Source organism: Aythya ferina (genome assembly GCF_964211825.1).
Source record: "Aythya ferina genome assembly, chromosome: 1".
NCBI classification, from domain to species: Eukaryota; Metazoa; Chordata; class Aves; order Anseriformes; family Anatidae; genus Aythya; species Aythya ferina.
In genome coordinates, this window is record NC_140296.1 from 65,965,815 (window position 1) to 65,986,335 (window position 20,521).

Below are 20,521 nucleotides of genomic sequence, written 5' to 3' on the forward strand. Positions count from 1 at the left end.
TTTCTGGGCAGACTCACCAGATTTTGCAGAGCTTAAAATTTCTTTGATTAAACAAACCAAGAAACAAACAACCCCTTTTAAAATCTCAAGAAAGCAAAGTCTTCCAAAAAACTGTGGATTGGCAGCCTGCTGAGAAGTTATTTCACCACAGTGCTAACCCTGAAGTATGATGACAGTTTTAATGCCAATGCTGTGAATTATTTCAGGGATAATTCCTTTAATGGGGGCTTGGGTGGGGGCTGAAATGACCAAAATATATAAACTTTTTTACAGTATTGCTGGAAGAAAGCCCTATCTATACTTTTCAGTCTACATTCTGACTCATGTATAAATGGTTAATTCATAAAGCGATATATGTCTTATCAAACAAGAAAATAACATGCTCAGTTTGACAAGGCCAAGGGAAAAAATGACAAATACTTACATGAAACCAGGACTATTATCCAAAAGGGCAGTAAATTCTCAGCGGATTACTCCATAGTGGAGCTGTACCAAAACAAAAACAATGCATCAAGCCCAGTTTTGGGGATGAGTCCTGAAATGCACTGATCTCACTGAAACCACTGGGATATGCAAGGCCCACCACCTCTAAAGATCTGGCCTTGAATTTTAAATCAAGTCTTTCATTTTACTTGCAAGTGCTAATGCCAAAAAACAAGCAAAAAGGAAAGTGATGTTGTGGCCCCTCAGGATTTCCTTAAAGAGATTACCTCAGGCTTGATACTTTTATCCTTAGGATAGGATAATAGGACCTATAAGAAAAGTTAAATTTGATCCAAAATACTCGATAAATTGAAAAAGCAAATTATGAACAGAAAATTATGTTTTAACTTGTACCCTTTCCTTACTCTGTAGCTTATTTTTTGACTCTGAAGATCTGATCTTTTCTAAGGTGTATGACCTATATTGTTGTAATGCTTTCACATGGCTAACTTGTGTTTGGTTTCTGTATTTTTTGTTTTCTGCAAATGTATTTTCTTATATTTGCTACCTTATTATTTGAATAAAAGAGCTTTTAAAAAGACAGGGGGAACTCATGAGAAATAGCATTTCTATTGATTGTATATAACATACAAATGCTTCCCCTGGTTATTCAGGGAAGTAAAAACAAAGATCAGCTGTGAAGAACTGCAGAAGAACTCTACAAGACTGAGGCAAGATACTGCAGATGAATTTCGGAGCAGATGAATTAGAAGTGATGCATTTGGGATAAACCAAACAGAACTGTATAAATGCTGTGCAGGGTTATGAACTGGCTATTATTACCCTGCAATGAGAACCTGAATTTATAATAGTGAAACTGTCAGCTTAGTGCCCAGTTAAAAGGTATTTCACTGTGCCCTTCAAGGAAACTGAAACTGGATCTCTTAGGAAAGAAATACAGAAACCAACCAGGAAATGTAATTATTCAGCTTGGTAACTTTACCATGCACTTGCATCTTGAATACTGTGTGTATTTCTGGTCCTTCCACTTCAACTAGAACATAGTAAAGCTACGAAAAGTTCAGAGAAAAGTGATAAGAATGACTGAAGTTATGGAACCAATTCTATACCAGGAATGATTAATTACCCAAGCATTCATCATCCTGGAAAGGAAATGCCTAGTTGGGGATACTATATCAGCTGATAAAATAAACAGCAGCAGAAAGTGAGTAACTATGGAATGATCATTCCTTGTGTTTTCAAGTACAAAAGGTTCACAATGCCAAAATGAGATGGTTCTTCAGGCTGCAGAGTTAGCCTGTCAGACTTTTTTGAAAGATTTGTGGATTCCAGAAATTTTACATTTGTTTAAAAAGCAACAGGAACTCCCTGCATAGATATCTATCTTTATAAAAGATAAATCCATAATAGACTTTTGCACAGAAAGATCCAATCTCTAAACTACAAATTGTTGTAGGTTGCAAGGGTATTCTGAGGAATACCTTCTGCAGGGTATCACAGACATAGACATTATTAGTGCACCAGGGGAGGTTCAGGTTGGAAATTAGGAGATGTTTCTTCTCAGAAAGAGCAGTCAGGCATTGGAACAGGTTGCCCAGGGAAGTGGTGGCATCATCACCCTGGGGGTGCTCAAGGAAAGGTGGGATGTGGTGCTTAGGGACATGGTTTAGTGGCTGACATTGGTGGTAGGGGGATGGTTGGACCAAATGATCCTGAAGGTCTTTTCCAACCTTAATGATTCTATGATTCTAATGCCTTTTCAGCTGCCAGAGTCACTGTCAAAGATATCGCGGTATTAGAACAAATGGCTTTTACTTGGATGCAGTAGAGACAAGCTCATATTTTAAAGAATTAATACACAGGTGTTATTATCAACAGAAATATATTTTGTCAGGTTTTTAGAGCTATATTTTGAATATCAGCAGCTCTAAAACTTTTTCTGGGTGTGATGCTAATTATCTTTTGAAAATAAGATTAAATGACAAATCTAGCCATGCCTTTGCTTCCTGTTTCTTAGCCAATTTTTGATCCACCAAAAGGCTTATCTGTCACTACCTGTTTACCAAGTTTACTTAATAACTTCTTATAGAGCGACTTTATCAAAAGCCTTCTGAAAGGCTAGATACATTACATATAAAAAAATCCTCTCTAGGCAGTGTTTTATTAATTAACATAAACAAATCCATTGTGTTAGAGAGAGAAGTCAGCAGTAATTCATGACTTTAATTGACAAAAGCTACTCTAAACAAAGATTAATATCAGGAGCTTGTTATAATTCAAGTTTAAACAATCTTTCTTCTCAAATTTTCCCCTTCTAAGTTCAGCAAAGGCATCACAGACATCATTGCTTATCTCTTCAGGTATAGTACCTTTCTCTTTACCAGCCTATATGAAAGCCATGTGATTATTCTGCACTCTGTGTGTTCACTATGTGAACTCTGCTCCAAAACTGTGGGCAATATCATGTGAAAAGACAATGTTAGTATGTTTATACTGAGCTTTAGAGCTTAATGTTCATAAATCTACATGCCAGTAAATAGGCAACAAAAATCTGAACTTTCGGTGCTGCGGGCTGTAAACTCTTTAAAAAGACAATAGGGAGCGATTTTTATGCAGCTGATTGCAACAGCACTTGGGTTCTTCTGTCTATAAGTGTAAGAAATACTGAGTTGTTAGTGCATTGAGGGAGATCTGAATGTAAGTTAAGTCAATTGATTTGACTTAACTTACATTCAGTGGGTGATGGAAGAGATGAGGAAATGGGAAGAACTGAGGGTCAAGAACAGTTAGATGATATTTTTTGTTCTTAACATCTGTTTGCATTTTTTTTTTTTGGCTCAAAATACAAAGAGGAAGCAAGTATACAGCTTAGTCCCTTCACCACTTCTGACTTTTTCTTTACACAATTCACATAAAGTAATAACTGCATAGTTAAAAAATAGTCTTTTGGCCACAGAACTACAAAAAGAGATGCAACTACTCTTGTCATAATAAATAATTAACAGTAACTACACAAAAAGCCCCCCCCCCCCCCAAAAAAAATAAAAAAAAATCAAATCAACCCTAATGTTCATAAGAACTGCCTTTATATAACGTAAGCTATTAATTCGAAGATTTCATAGGACAAAAGTAAAGCTGTGCCATTGCTATTAATCTTCCCCAGTGAGGATTGCCAACACAATTCACAGTGCAAGGAAGATCAGAAGGAGACATCCTGGGATACTTAGAAAACAATCTTGCAGATTCAACAATAGACAGGCTGACAAAATCACCATGAAGCACTGAAGAAACCCAGGAAAATGAAAACTATATTCCTGCAGGACATGCAATTCTTCTTGGCCTGCCTGTAAATAGGGAGGTTCCAGGTGGGGGATGGCATGGGATTTTTGGAAGAGTCCATTTTCCCAGTTTTGCCTTGCAGTGTCTCTGGGTGAGGTGGCATGGCCAGGGTTAGCAACCAAGCTGGTGGTGCATGAGGTGGTCACTCTGCTGGGACATATGTGTCCCTTACAGCATTCACACTGCTAACATCCCACTTCCGTGACAAATGCAAACTGGGTTGTCCCGTCTAGACTCATCAACTGCATTAGCAGATGTGTACTGACTGGCATGCGACATTTAGCAGCTCTGTTGTCCATCTTCCTGCCTCCTGTAACTTCTTGTTTTGTTGTTGTGTCAGGTTAGGGAATAGACAGGGAGGTAGATCTAATCTGATCTAAAATGTAGTGGGAAGGAATGAAATAACTTCTTTGGACCCAATTGCCAAAAGTAGAGTCACATTAACAGCAATCTCACCTATTCTGTGAGCCTGTTGGAGGTCTGTAAACCCTTGAACTGCTCTGTGTAGCAGATTTCTTGAGCCCTATGTGCTTTCTTTGCAGGAGTGAGCAAGGCAGTGTGAGCAGCAGGGGAAATCCACCTATGTATAGGTGTTTCTGACTCCCAGCTATCCCTGTGTTTGGGGACTAAGGAAATCTACAACCCTCTGCACTTGTCACAAAGCAGAGTAGTCTCAAAACAGCTCTCCAGTCCGTATCACTAAAAAGGTGGGAGTAACTTGCAAGACTTATGATGTGTAAACCTAAGAACCCCACAAAGTTTACCTTGAAGAAGGGTGGTCTACCGTGTATCAAGATGTAATGCTGGAACATGAGTAAGATAGGACTGCAGTCACTGGAGGTGAAGGAAACATATTTATTTCATTGATGGGTAAATTTCAGTAGCTACAAAAAAAAAAATATGCTAAAAAACTTTTTCAGTTGTTCTGGTTTATATAAGTTTTTGTTTGTTTGTTTGTTTGTTTGTTTGTTTTCCCTGTGTCCTGCTGTTTTTTCCATGTTTTATCAGGTTATTTCCTGACAATTTTCTTTCTCAGTTGTTTTAGTTACTAAAATGGGCAAAAAAGTAAGAGTGAGAAATAGGAGATATTTCTAAATATAATCTGAATGATATATGCATTAAAACAAAAAGGAGAATGATAAGGATGTATGGTCCTTTTTGATAGACAGTTGTAAGTCAAGGATGAAGAAGAAAACTAATTGCCATGGGACAGCAAAAGCATAAGCACATACCTGAGATATACTTCAGGACCTGTTTGACTGATTGTTAGCATAGACTGAAGAGCAAGGACACCTTCACTGCTTTGTCTTTTCCCACCTGGATACTTCTAATAGAAGCACAACTACCAAACCCTTGAGAATATAAATGGTCAATGCTTTGTCCTTCTTTGGTGGTTTCTTTCACCAAAAAAAAAAGGAAAAGAAAAAAAAAAAAGAAAGGTTACTGACATTTGTTCAACTATTGCTATCTGATTTTCAGAGAAAAGAAGACTGAGAGGTGACCTCATTGCTCCCTAAAACTTCCTGAGGAGGCAAAATGGAGAGGGAGGTACTGATCTCTTCTCCCCGGTAATCAATGATAGGACATCCAGAAACAGTACAAAGCTGCACTAGAGGAAGTTCAGACTGCATATGAGGAAAAATTTCTATACCGTGAGGGTGGTCAAACACTGGAGCAGGCTTCCTGGAGAGTTGATTGATGCTTCATGTCTGTCAGCATTCAAGAGAGATTTAGATAACACCCTTAAAAATATGCTCTAAATTTGAGTAAGCCTTGAAGTGGTCAGGTGGTTGGATTTGGTGATCTTTATAAGTTCCTTCTAACTGAACTATTCTTTCTATTCTATTCTATTCTATTCTATTCTATTCTATTCTATTCTATTCTATTCTATTCTATTCTATTCTATTCTATTCTATTCTATTCTATTCTATATATAATTAACTTTACCTTGCATACATATTCATTTTATTTATTATGCTCTACAGACATTAATTTCAACACAAAGATTGAAATATATTTTGTAATTTTGTATAATTGATTACAGAAATAATAATGACCAAGAGCAAAGAAGATTTTAGTCAGTAAACTGAAATGCATAATAAATCCTTAAAAATAAGTATTGAGAGCATGCATATAAGCTTTTTCTAGAGTACTGGCCCTGTTCAAGTATACAGAATAGTTATACAGCTAGCAAGTAATTTATATCATCTATGAGAAAAATCTAAAATCTCTGCAAGTAAACATCAGCATTTAAGTAACTTCACTTCCTGAAATAAAGATTGAAATTTATCCTTTTTAGATAACAGGGAACAAAAATATTGAAAACATTTTATTTGGGAAGTGCAAATTAGTTCATTTCTTAAGAATACAAAAGTAGCCATATTTAGTTGGATTTAAGCTTTGGTTTCTCAAGCATCATTTTTTTCTTAAAGTGAGCTGACATGCTCATAGAAAAGTTTAAGAGCAAAGTGATCCTTCCAAGAGCTGAGCAATGAGCAGTGTAGATTTTTTTTTTTTTTTTTTTTTGTATGCATCTAGGATGTATCTAAGAGAAATTGATGGATTTAATATCCATTATTTGTTCTAATATCAGTTTAGATGCATCTATTTTTCTGGCCTCACAGAATCTTCTGACAATGCATTCCACTATTTTATTCATTTGTGGAGAAAAACTAGTGCTTTTCTCATCTGTTTTAAATCTGGCATTGAATATATTCTGTGGGTGACCACTTGTTCTACTATTATAGAAAATGATGCTCTTATTCCCTTTTTCCACATGGACTTCTAAATGGCTGTCATATTCCCCACTGCTAAAGAGTTTCAGGCTATCCAGCCTTGTAGAGAAGCTTTTATATTCTACTGAGCACTGCTGTTAATTTGCTCCTTCCTCCCTTCCTCCCCCTTTTTTTCCTAAATTTCATACTATCTCATATTAAGCTAAACAGGATGCAATACTCAGGATTAATTTAATTTTTTTTTTTTTCCTTTTTGGCTGCTTCTCATTATTGAACTAATGTTTACAGAGAACCATCCTCAATAGTAGCATGTCACTCCTGAGTGGTAATAGTTAGTTCGTAGCACATTATTCAATGCCATGTGCACACTACTTTGTGGTCGTTGAATTTCATTTAACATTGACCAGTCAGTATGTGAAAATCTTCTGAAATACTCTGTCATTAGTATCACTTTTGAGTGTCCTGAGTTATTCTGTATCACTCATGCACTTTGTCATCTTACTATGTGCTTTCTGCTTGACGTCATTTATTAACACATTGGATAACACTCATACCAAGGGCCCTGGAAAACCCTGCTATTAATAGCTTTCCATTGTGAAAACTGACCATTTATTCCTACCCCTCTCTTTTAACCAATTATTAATCCATGAAAGGGCCTTCTCCCTTACCCATGCAGCTTAATTTCTTCAGAAATCTCTTCTAAGAGACCTCATTGAATACTTTTTCAAGATTTAAGTACAGAGTTGTTGGGTCCCCATTACCGATAACCTTTATGACTCCTCAAAGAACTTTTGTTGATCTGTGAAAGAGGATTTCCTTTCACAAAAGCCCAGTTGATTCATCCCCCAAATATATTATATTTATCTAGATATCTATTAATTCTCTCCTTTTTTTTTTTTTTTTTAAAGTTTCTTTTATTTACCTGATACAGAAGTCAGACTTCTCAGTCTGTAGCTGCCTGAGTCATTTGTGAAGCCTTTTTCAAAGACTGGGGACTCATTAACTCTCTTCAATTTCTTTAGAATAGAGACTCATAAAGTGATGCTTCATGTACACCTCAATTAATAATAGTTTGTTTGTTTCATGTATATGTGTCTTGAGGACTCTTGAAAAGCATTGTCAAAACCTTCAACATTATGGTTGATTGCATAATAGCTATCCATTCCTGAGATCAAAATGTTTGGTAATTTTAAATGAAACAGAATGGAGCATCCTGGGTGTATCCAGACCCTCCACCTCCCTCCGCCCCCCCCCCCCCCTTTAAATACATATATATACATAAATATATAAATATATATAATATATAAATATATAAATATATATTAAATATAAATATATATATAATATAAATATATATATAAATATATATTAAATATATATAAAATATATATTTATATATAAATATATAAAAATATAAATATATATATATATATATATTTATATATATATATTTATATATATATAAATATATAAATATATATATATAAATATATATATAAATATATAAATATATATATATACAAAAAGATACATGGTAGCCCTAGCAAAATGATGTGTGATGGAGTTTAGTTTCCACTTTTTGGTCTAAAAGTATATCTTTTGGAAGCAACAGTTCCCCTGCCTCACATAGAACAGTAGTTATCATTTTTACTTAATTGGTAAGCAACAAGATTTCTCAAGATATAGTTCGTACAAATCATACAAATACATTTGCAAGCATTTTGTTGGTATATCTTTTTTTTTTTTTTTTTTTTTTTCTAAGAAAGTAGGAAGATCATGGTAGGATTCCTATATTTTCCTTCTCTATATTTTCCTAAGTATCACTGCTATGCTACTAACGTTTTTCAAGAGCTTTTGCTAAACTCCTGTTTCATTTGCTGAGTTATGCAATTCAAAGACTGCAAGTCTTTATGTTGGACTTTGAGGATACTAAAGACAAATGCTGAACACACAGAAAATATGTAGTTTCAGAATTCTTTATCTGCATCAATAGCCTGCCTCAGAAAACAGAAAGCAAATCCCTGGTGGTGGTCACTGCAAAAGAAGTGTAGAAGGGAATGAGGATGATTGAGAAAATTCAGAGGGCAAGATTGAGAAATGACCACCGTCATCACAGGAAGCAAAAGGAAATATGAAAGGTTTTCAGCTAGCAATATCTTTAATATATATTTGTTTACTCTTGAAAATCAGCTACATGTATATTTGCAGGGAACAATGCATTACAATATGAAAAATTAATATAAAACTACATTTAAATAACTAATGCGTTGGCACCAGAACTGATGCAGACCCAGGAGGAATGTGGTTCCCTTGTTAAAGTAAGTTCATTAGCATAAGAAGCACAAATCTGAAGGGCAGGAAGGGAGGAGGGTTCCCATGTTAATAAATATTTACTTCATGATTCTTGAATGACAGAAATCAACAAAAGCTGGGAAAGTTCCAGCAAGCAGTCCAGCCTTAACTGGGAAATGAAATCAGAAGCTTGAACTCAAATTTTGATATATATATATTTTTTTAAACATGAGTCACAAAATATAAATCCCCCTTGTTTTTCCCTGCAAAGTTTGATTTCACAAGTAAATGAGAATGGCTCCAGCCACCCAGTCCTTCTTTGCCTAAAATGAGGTTAGAATTTTTACTGGTTCTGTATTTTCTTCACCTAAAAAAGAAAAAAGCACAAAATCTCTTTTCAGTAATGTTATTTTATATTTTAATATCTTTTATTATCTTTTATTATAACTCAGATGTTTAGTACGTGCAGATGAACTGTCTCATCTGCTTCTAAAATACAGCTAGCTGTCAAATGCCTAACACTACAGACTCTAAGTAATATCAAAAATTAAAAATAAATAAATATCCAAATAAATACGTGAAAGACAGTTACCAATATGAAAGCATTCAAAAAGAATAAGCCTTCCTTCTTTAAAAAACATATATATATATATATATGTATGTATATATTTGGAAGTGTCCAAAACCTTGATTTATGGTACATACCATCTGCATGTTGTTGTAAATACTGATTTAAAGGAGATACAGAGAAATGTGTCCTAACAATTAAAAAAAATATATAAAATCAGCCATTTTGTTGGAATAGTTATCCATAGGACTGATCAAGCTATCTCCTACTTCATTTTTAAGCCTAAATGAAAACACACTCAAAGGTGGTTGCATGCTTGTTCTACATGTATACTGCTTAGAAGGAAGTAAAACCTCACCAGTTACCTTACTTAAGATGCCAGTCCCACAAATAGAGATATACTTAGGGGGTTTGTTAAAGTACACGTTACATTATGAAGGATTTGGTTTTGTTGTGTTCTGTAGCCATTGCTACTAGGCACACAAATCATGCCATGCTTCCACCCTGTGGCAGCTCTGCTGGGTTGAGGGGTGAAACCTCTCTGACTGGGGACAGATTGTGATTCAGGCACGTCCCCTTTAGTCAGCCAGACCACTTCATTCATAATTGCTTTCTTATTTAGGGAAGCAGAGGTCAGCTCCCAGCTACACTCAGATGAGAAAGCAGATGCATGTGTGTGCCACCTTGGCTTTACGTCCTTTCTGACAGAGTGTCTCTGGCCAGGTCCATGGCTGGGTTATGCAGGTAGCCTGTAAGGAGGAAGTAAAAGCCATGCTTTTTGGACTTTCCAGCATTTGCTATCTATTAGCTTGCATGGTGTAAATGAAAGGCTACCTCTCAGCTAACTGCTGTGAAGGAATTTAATAAAATGATTGTAACATGTAAAACACATTTTGGAAAATAAGAAACATGGAGACCCATGCAATCTGATTAGTGGCTCTCTGAGCTTCTGCGTGCATGTTCAATAGGGAAATGGAAACTGGGTCTGCTTCTAAAATAAACATTAAACCCCTTGAAAGTACAGCTCTAAGATTTTTTTTTCTTTAATGCTTGTTCCTTCATAACTCCACTGAAGCCCAGCATCTGCTGTCTGTTTTTGCAGCCTACACTGACACAGTAATATCTAAGACCGTTTTCTGCGATCCAAACTTCCCTACCATCTGGGAGGCAGTCACCTTTTGAGAGAGTGGTGGTGTCTGCCTTTTGAAAGGTTGCTGCTTTGATTCATAACACCTCCTGACAAGGTGGACAAAGTTACCTCATGCATGCACACATGCAGAAGGGGAAGTCCAGCCTGGTAACCTCCCAGGTCAGGTCCACACCGGGATAATAAAGCTGGAAATAAACATGTGGTGAAATTTTCAGATGCCATTACTTGCAGCTGCTGGCAATCTTAAAGCAATCTGAAGGAGAGTAGACTCCAACCCACATGCAAGATTGTTGAAATAAGGAGCTCCGGCTGCTGCCACCACAAGAAATACGTGATGCCTGGGAGACGTGGGTGCATCCTACCCAGCCACACAAACCTCACCAAGGGCACCTCAATTGTCACCAAAGCAGCATCACAGCTTAAGCCCTACTCAAACTCACCTGGAAAAATGGTGTTACTGACATCAAGGGCAAGTTCTACTTATGAATATATCTATGCACCATAAAAAAAAAAAAAAAAAAAAAAAAAAGCCACCATGTGTTTAAATAACTGTGTGAGGTAGATAAAGAATTGGAGCTGTGCCAAGGTAAAAGTTGTAAAACTGGATTGATTTTTGCTACAGCTTGCTAAGGGCTCCCTAGAGCCAGGATGAATGCTCAAATATAATAATTGATAGCCTGAAAAAATATTTCTGATAGGTGCACAACTGTAACACAGAGCTCTGCTTGAGATGAAGCAAGCCTTTGTGTCCCAGCTAACCTGAGCACCAGGGTGACCCAGATCTGCAGCTCCCTTCCCTGATTACAGCCGCATCCTTCAGCTGGAGAGCAAATGGGCCTGGGCTTTGAACAGGGCGTTTTGTTAAATGCTGTTGTGGAAAAGTAATTACCCGACAGCCAGACCAGTGCGTGTGAAGGGGGAGGACTCCGGGAGAGGAGGGAATTCACATTCATTAATAGCACCCCGGCAATCCCAAAGGGCAGAGGAGTTAGTGCTAATCTAACCTCTTTTCAGCCTTCACCTTGGTGGAGTGACCACCTCAAGCTCTGTGTATGTGTGTTTAAATTGCTCGGGATTCAATTGAACACATTAAGTTTTAAAAAGGATGTAAGTGAAAATTTTCAATAGCTTCTGAAAGGGGATAATTTATTAGCTCTGAGTAAATTAAAATCTCAAGCAGGGGTAAAGACTTTAGAGATTACTTTAATACATTTTATATGCTTTCAACAGAAATGTTCCTTTAAATGGTCCAAAAATCAGCTAATTTTGTCCTATTTAGTAAATTACCTCCTAAGGCTGTAATGTTACAGATTACAATTGCTAAAAAAAGTTATGCCTTATCAAAGAGGAATAAACTACATTTTTATAGGTTTAAATATAGCACTTTTTTTTGTTGTTTTTGTAATTCAGGCTGGTAAAAATTCTGTGTTAATATAATGCTGGAAGGGAGCATATCTTTTAAGTTCTTGTTAGGTCAGATGATAGTGTAACAAAATGCCATGGCTACAACTCCCATATACCATACTAGCAATTTAGAGTCTATTTTGTCTTTGAGACCAGACACATGATCAAATTACTCTGGTTAACTGTTACCATGCATCAGCTGAGTCTCAATAACTGCCTGTGCAAATGCTCTTAGCCCATGGCATATTCAGAGTAATTTGGCTTAGGTTAGCCCCTTTTCACTGTGGACTAATGTATGTCACGTTATCTCATACTTGTGGTAGACATTTGCCACAGACTAACTTGCTGTGCTGAGGCTATTTGATTATGCTTGAGCCTAGAATTTGTCTATGAAACTGCTGGTTTCCAGGTTTAATATATCTTTGGGGAAGATGGCAGGAAAAGAATTGGCTCTGAACAAAAGTCCCGTACATCCATCCTTTACACAGTCAACAGGCTGCCTTTCAAGTTGTTTCCTTTATGGCAAGAAACCATACTGCCTGCTCAGCAGAGAAGCTGGCTCAGCTTCAGGCAGCTTTAAAGCTATCAGCAGCTGGGAAGCCTGATTTCAAAACTGGAAATCAGTTTACATGGGGGGCAGGGGGAGGGGTGAGGAAAGGCTTGATTCTGATTTAGAATTACTGTTATTGCAAACCACAAGAGTCAGCTGTTATGTATGTCACTGCCTTAAATGTTGTTTCTGCTGCTGGTGAATATGGCTGTGGTAATAAATTTAACAGCACCAGAGATGGTACGATAACTTGACTGTCCATTTTGGAAAGTTTGAGTGGTCCTGACATGGTTTTGCTCTGAGTCATCCAGTAGTCTTCAAACAGTTTCTGGGCAGGGTTTGGGAATTAGCAGAGACCTATAGCAGAGACCTTTCTAGGGGTTTGGCTCTGGCCAGCCTAACTCAGAAGATAAGAGAATGTGAATGCGTGTCACTGTGCCAGTTTGTCTCAGTGCAGAGGACAGCCCCAAGACCATTTATTTTATCATTATTGATACAGCTTGACTTACAAAAAAAAAAAAAAAAAAAAAAAAAGAGTCAAAGAGGTGGTAAGGTGATGAGTAGCTGCTGAGGAGTAGGTGATTTCAAAGGCTGGTGAAGACAAGATGGGGAATTTGCCAGTAAGTGATGATAGGGTAAGAAAGAGAGTACAGTGAAAAGAATGAAGAGAAGGGGCCTGATGGATAGATTATAAGGATATAATCAGGCTGCAAAAGAGGAAAGAGCTTGGAACAGAATTAAGGAAAATAAATCTTACTGCAGATGAGAATGACAGGGAGGCCATTAAGAGTCTAAGATACAAAATAAGTTACTAGCTATTATTGATTAAGAAAAGAAAAATAAAATTGGAAAGATAAATTTGTATCCAGGAATTTTTTAATTGCAAGCAATGGGCCATAGCACTCCATGGTCTTTGGACAGATAGTCAGATCCATGTCTCTATCTACACAGACAGGTATGCCAAACAGTGTTTAAGACTGAAACACCTAAAGCTCACGATTTGGTGGCTCAGATCAATTAGGATCTTCAGGAATTTAGAGGAAGTTGAAGCTTTTTTTTTTTTTTTTTTTTTTTTTTTTTTCATGGTGGAATTGTGGAAAGGACTGGAATAAAAGAGTAGCCCAGCAACTGTTTTACACTGCTCAGAAAAAGGGTTGTAAGTCCAGCATCCAGGAGAGACCTGAACAACCTGGAACAGGTTGCCCAAAGAGGTTGTGGATGTCCCCTCCTTGGAGGCATTCAAGGCCAGGCTGGATGTGGCTCTAGACAGCCTTCTCTAGTAGTTGGCAACCCTGCCCAAAGCAGGAGGGTTGAAACTAGATGATTTTTAAGGTCCTTTTCAAGCCAGACCATTCTATGATTCTATGAAAAAGTATTCAGCAGGATTCAATCTCCAGACTCCAACACCAATCCTGATGCACAGAGAAGATCCTGACCCTAAACGTTTCCTATAAATCACCTAAAGAGCACCATGAATGAGCAGACCAGATGTAACTTTACCCATTGGTGAAGACATATCCTTGTGCCTGATTGTTTAGTTCTGTATGACTGATGAGTTGATTTTTGAAACAAGAAGTCCCTTGAGACCTGGAGCTAATGAAATCTGTGTTGTTTTGAATCTGTCTCCTGATTGATGAATCATGTCATTCCTAAGAAGGTGCCAGAGCTGATAGAAACTTTTCACGTGTTTGGTCACTTAGGAAGTCACTTTCCACTGGAGGTAGTCCCCTCTAAGAATGTGCAAGTATCCACCCACCAGAACATTTAGGAGTACCCTCACCTCTGCCTGGATCTCTATAAACCTGTAAGAACAGGAACTTCTCTTAGATCACACCCCTCTGTCAAGTTTGATGTAGCCACTGAGGTCAGAGGGTAGACAGGGGGTAGACAGGGAATATAGAAAGGGACAAGAGTTGTTCTTAATCGTAATGCAAGTTGTTTTGATGTAAGAATTGCCATTCTGGCCTTTTCCAGTGCTGAGCCTACATAAATATCTTACCTCTACTTTCCAGTATCTCCTGCTAGTACACTTTTGGTCCTGGTCTGAGAGGGTTCTCAATAGTGAAAGTTGATGTACAAAAGCACTAGGAATCTAGCCTTTTCTTGAATAAGTTCTTTTATATCTCCTTATTTCATATATTTCATGGTTTCCACAAGCATTTTTGAATTCTTTTTTTATTTTATTTTTTTCTATACCTTTTTTTTTAGACAATACCTTTTGAAAAGTAGATAGTTTGCCCAATAATGCTATGCCACTCTATACCAACATTATAATAATTTCCATATTATTGTTTTCTTTTCCTCTTTGATGCCTTCTAGAATGCCAAACCTTTTTCAGCAAATAACACAGCAGCAATCACCACTTCTCCCTTTCAGAAGGTACTTTTATTAACTTATACTCGCTGCTCTTTAAACTCATCGCTCTTTAAACTCAGAGATCTCAGTAGTTCAAATGATTCCTCCTTCATCATACTTTAACCTGCATTCATTGAATTTCATCTACTACCATGCTGTCCTTTAACCTCACTTTTTTTTTTTTTTTTTTTTTTTCCAACTCTCTGGAGCTCTCTGTACACTTCTTTAATGTTGTAATACCTTTCTCCTTTCTTTGTGGTATCGCTAAGTATGGTCAGCACAGTGTTCATAGTTTCTCAGAATCACTAATACATAAAATAATATTGGTGGCAATGTACAACTTTGGAATATCCCAGTATTAACTCTCTCTCTATCTCTTTTTCTTCACTAGAAAGTGGAGCAGTTTCTGTTTTATGATATACTGTTTTAAGTATGTACTCCTGCATGCTGTTACTTTCTTAACAGTTTCCTAAAATGAACGTGCAAAAAAACTTTCAGAAACTCCAAATGCATTAAATCAATTTTTTTTTTTTTTTTTTTAATCTCATATTTTGCTGATGCACTTAAGGAACCCTTGAAGAAAAGTGTTATAGGTTATCCATTAACAAATCATGCTGCTTTGTCCCAATCATATCATAGCTGGCTAAGGATTTTAAAGCTTAGCATTTCAGTCAGTGAAGGTCTTTGGCAGATTACTTCAAGATATGACTAACTTTAAACACAGATGTTGTGCCCTTGAAGGCAACATCCTATTTACATGCTTTAAGTTAGACACATGGTGAAACTAGGGTCACCAAGCTGCTGGCTGTAGGCAGCGAGCATTTTGTCATCAACAAAGAATCTGATTATTTCTTTATATCTTTATTTATTTTTAATGTGAAAATTTTTCACTGACAGCAGCCCTAGATCATTCTTAAATCTGGTGGAAATTTAGTAATGACTGGTATTTCTGACAACCAGAAGCACTAGGGCTCTTCAGGACTAGAGCCCAAACTGAATTTTGTTTCTGCCACAGCAGCTGAGAGCTACTCCACTGCAGGGTGTGGTGGGTAAGCGTGACACACTGATGGGGGCTGTGGTGCCTGCAGAAGTGTCCTTCCAGCTGCTGCTGCTGCACGGGAAAGATGGAACAGTCCCTGCTGCTTCTGCCTCAATGGAAGGAGCAAGCAGCAAGTTTGCCCTCCTGCAGCACCAGCACAGATCCAGGACCCTTCTGCAAAGCCAACAGTTTGCTGTCCTGCTATTTCTTGTGCCTTGAGCCAGCCAGGCTCTTGCCTGGTCAGTAAAGATGTCAGAAGGCTTTCAACATTCCAACACTTTGATAAATCTCTTTTAACTCCTTGTCCATTTCTGTCTTCCTTGGTCTTGCCCTTTCTTTCAACATTTTTATTTTACCAGCTTCAAGTCTTAGAACTCAATGTGGTTTTTCTCAGTGTACTTAGTGCTGTATTGCCTCACAGAGTAAAACCCAAGCACTTCACATAGTGTCCTTCCAACCATCTTGCTCCTTCAATTATTCCTTTCTTTCCTCTACTCTCTCCCCAAATCTCAACCATCTCTATCTTTTGTGGTGGTTTTGTGTTCTCTGGCAACCTGGATCCCTCTTTCAGACAAACTAGTCTCTGTCTTCAGATCTTGTGCATTGTGCTTTCAAGGGTCAGGTGCATCTTGTGTATTATGGACTTTTGACCCCATAAAATCAAGAGATTGAAAGAAAGGAGCAGCCCCATAAAAATAACTAGATCTTAGGAGATACTAAATACAGAAGGCAGGAACATTTAAGACCCAACACTTCAATACCTGAGACTAGAAACTGAGTCTGTGGAATGCAGATCTGACCCATTTATTTGTTTATTTATTACTGATTTTGTGCTCCAATTTCTAGCTAGGATTTAGCTGTGGTAATACATATTTAATAGTGACCCTTTAAAATGATTCACTGGCCATTTTTCACGCTTGTTTTATGAAACAGTCAAAACATTTTCACTCCTGCTCTTAAAAATTTTTGGATCTGTAAATAGCAACATTTATTTTTATCTTCTATCAACTACTAGATGCCTTCAAGCTGGGACACATATTGTGTACTGACTGCAAGAAATATTGAAGCACAGAAATGCCAAATGAATGTAGTGTTTCAAGAGACAGAGCCTACCATTTCAAATGTCCTTGTGCAAGAATCTTTCTCATGGTCATGGTCACTAGGGACGTGTCTGAATAGTAAAGACAAAGGGTGAAATCTCATTAATTTCAGTGGGGTCAGGGTTTCAACCAATTTGCTTCTTCCTACAAATGTAACCTTGCCAGTACTTTTAATGTGTTGCTTTAAAAACATTCAAATCTGATGAAACTTGTTCCGCTAGTATTTTCTCCCAGATATTTGTGTATTTTATAATCTCCCTAAAAAGGTGCTATGTTAATAACTCTAACAGTTTTGATTTTTTTTTGAAAGTAGCATCTAATTTTAGAAAACCATTAGATAACTTAGAGTGAAAGATTCAGAGTAAATGGTACTTTATAAATCTTTCTGTCTAGATGGATGATTTAAATGCATTACTGATTTTTACTTTTATTTTCCTAAGGGTTGAGAATACTATGAAAAACAAATTGATATCTTTATGAACAATGAAATGAAATCCACCCAATTGCAATATTTTGAAAATTTTCATATAGGAAGATGTAAAATAATTGTTTGTGTAGTGTTGCTTACTGATGGTGCACAGCCTGCAATCATGTACTGTAGCTTTTATATAGATGACCTGATTCTCAAATTCCAAACACTGAGGACTAGAGAGCAAGACAAGACCTAATGATAGATTTCTAAAAAATCTGCATTTATTTGAGTTATGGATGAATAAAATATAGGGCACATAAAAGTGACATTACCTTCTAGGTTAGTAGATTGCACAATCTGGACTTTCACAGCTACAGTATTTTCTCATGCATGTGTTACACTAAGAATACTAAAAATACCTAGATTTAAAAGACAGAGCTGACAGAACATCCAAGTAGTGATGAAATACTCAGACACACATGAATTTAGATCTTCCAAAGAAGTCTCTTGAAACTACATGCAGAGGACTCTGTTCTCTATTCAAATGGACTTAAATCAGAGGAAAATTACTGGAGTGAAACCTTAGCTATATAGATGGCCATGGCAAAGTTCAGGGGAGGATGGTGGCTAGGTTGATTTGACAAAGAATTAAAATTTTGAACACAGTCATAAAATTATGTCTATCCACTTTTGTCTTCAAGAAGCTATTGAGGAAAACACAAATATCCAGGCTGTAGAGATATTTTGAGTGCTTTCTATTTTGATATCCTACCTAGTAGGGGCTGGAAAAGCAAAAGCCAAAGCCATGAGCAGATAAGGTCTACTTGAGTATCAAAACACAGCTATATTAAAAAGGGCCAGAGATCAGCTCAGGTCCTGCTCTTACATTATGCTGATTAGTCCCAGTACCTCAGTCATGTTTTCAGAAGGCTTTACACCCTTGAAACACTCTATCATGCCAGATCCCTTGGCATGTGTAATGGGTTTATGTGGCAAGGTTTTGGTAGTAGGGGGCTGTAAGGGTGGCTTCTGTGAGAAGGATCTAGAAGCTGCCCCATGTTTGGTAAGGGCCCCCTGCAGCCCATGGAGTACCACAGTGGAGCAGGGTTCCGCACTGCAGCCCGTGGAGGAGACAACGGTGGAGCAGGTGGCCCTGCACCGACGGAGGCTGCTGCCTGTGGAAGACCCCTGCCGGAGCAGATTCCGGGCTGGGCCTGTAGCCTGTGGAGAAGAGACCATGCAGAAGCAGAGGGTCTGGGGGGAGCTGCTGCCCGTAGGGGACCCAGGTTGGAGCAGTTTGCTCCTGGGGGATGGACCCTGTGATACAGACTCATATCTGGAACAGTGCTTGAAGAGCTGCTGCTTGTGGGCAACCCACACCAGATCAGTTCAGGAAGGACGGCATCCCGTGGGAGGGACCCCACTGCACAGGGGACGAGAGTGATCAAGAAGGAGAGGCGAAGAAGAAGAAGTATAGACTGACCATAATCCCCATTCCCCCATTCCCTTTACTGCTCGGGGGGGGGGGGGGAAGGAGGTGGAAGAGGGTGGATGGGGGGAAGGTGCTTTTGGTTTCTTTCCTTTGTTTCTCACTTCTCTAGCTTGTTAGTAATAGGCAATAAATCTTACTATCTCCCTATGCTGAGTCTGTTTTGCCCGTCACAATACTTACTGCACAATCTCCCTGTCCTTATCTCAACCCTTGAACCCTTTTCATCGTATTTTCTCCCCGTTCCTCTTTGAGGAGGGGGAGTGAGAGAACAGTTGTGGTGGAGCTTGGCCGTCCACCCAAGTAAAACCACCACAGCATGCCATGGTATACAACCCACAAGTCTCATTAGCTCCAGAACAATCCTGTCTGATATCAAAGTATTTGAACTGAAATAAAGAAAACTTTGGGGTCATAGAGACATTGTATGGAGTCTAGAGGTGAGCAAGGGTCAAGAGCTGTTACTTCACAAGTCCCCATCTGCTCTAGAAGGGATTAGTCTGAAGCTATGTGAAAGCAAGTCTGTTGGTGCCACACAGACTACTGCTGATGGTTTCTAGGTGTACATTTTTTGCTTGCCTTCAGACCCACAACTGAAGAGTATTACTTTGATGGCCTGCAAAGTCAATGAAAATATGACAGGAATATGTTCTGAGTCTTTACGTGTTATTACCTACTTCCTGTAAAATGCAGAGTGGTTTGAAAAGTCAACTAACATGACATGCTGTTAGGATATCAACTAGACTGGGGACAATGGCACTAAGATCGTAAAAGAGATGCCCAAGGTTGTTGTGACTGTGAGACAGTTGTTAAACACTGAGAGAAACAGGAGCACTCAAAAGTTGGTCAGGTCCCCACGTGAGTGTGATGGCCTTTTGGAACCATGGTCTCATCCTAAGTTTGCCACTCCAACTTTTTATGGAGGCTCACTGATGACATAGCAGTGCAGTTATACACAGTCAGGTTAATTCATGCGAGCTAATAAGTACCAACTTATTTGATCATACAAATAACAAGTATGTGAATTTTTTAATGTAGAATGATTCTAATAACCATTACTAATAACCTTCTCTTTAGTACTGATGAGTAAAGCTCCATCTGTGTTATTTATGCTTAGGATTAGATTTCATCTCACAGAACTTTAGCTGTCAAGTTTAAACCACTCACCACATATTCCCTTTGTAGTCACTGGAAAGAGATAGGCATCTCCAAAGGGTGATTCCTTCTATTTCTCCTGGATACCTGTCTTCAGATGGGATAAATCACCCTCTGGAGCTGCCTTTCTCTTCTCGTTGTCTAGAGAGGGAGTCAAGCTGACTTTAACTTATAGACATCTAACAGAGTCTTCTAACTTATAGATAGTGAAAGTGAAATGAATCTCACCTTCAACTGTACTTTAAGTAGTTCTCTGCTTGGTGTAAAGAGGATTGAAGGAAGATTTCTCTAAGTGCAAGTATGGTTTTGTTGCTGCTGGTAGGAAAGCTTTGCTTTCTTCTCTTGCCTCCCTGAGATGCTGACAGCTCTGATGTTAATAATGGAGCACCAGTCAGGCTTCAGCGATTTGCAGAAAAAAGGCAAGTTATGTAATTTTTCGAGGTAATAGCTGCAGTCTGGGAAGAATTGGCCTGAAACTGTCTGAAGCTG

General features: G+C 38.0%; 1 protein-coding gene across 14 annotated transcripts in view; it reads right to left on the reverse strand.

Moving 5' to 3' along the window:
- LOC311433935 (proprotein convertase subtilisin/kexin type 6-like) overlaps positions 1 to 20,521 on the reverse strand; it is a 412,148-nt gene that overhangs the window by 86,843 nt on the left and 304,784 nt on the right. For 2 of the 14 annotated variants that reach the window (XM_084513686.1, XM_084513683.1), the window contains exon 8: positions 425 to 486. The exons of the other annotated variants lie outside the window; for them this stretch is intronic. The gene's annotated coding sequence lies outside the window, so the exon portion shown is untranslated. The remainder of the gene's footprint in view (positions 1 to 424; positions 487 to 20,521) is intronic. 14 annotated transcript variants of the gene reach the window in all.